Raw genomic sequence first — 212 nt, forward strand, 5'->3', positions numbered from 1 at the left:
TTGGGCTTTGTGATAATGATTTGCGAAACATCTTTTGTTTGTGCGTTATTGATATATAAATGAAAACTGTCTGATTAGCAGCGGCCGTTTGAAGCAGCTTATTAGATATTTGACAAACAAAGGATGATAAGATAAATTTGCTGCCTTACTGGGGAAATATTTATCCAAGAGAAAAAAGGAGAAAGTAATTTATTAATTCTACTCTTAAGATG

This window comes from Penaeus monodon, chromosome 28 (genome assembly GCF_015228065.2).
Source record: "Penaeus monodon isolate SGIC_2016 chromosome 28, NSTDA_Pmon_1, whole genome shotgun sequence".
NCBI lineage: Eukaryota > Metazoa > Arthropoda > Malacostraca > Decapoda > Penaeidae > Penaeus > Penaeus monodon.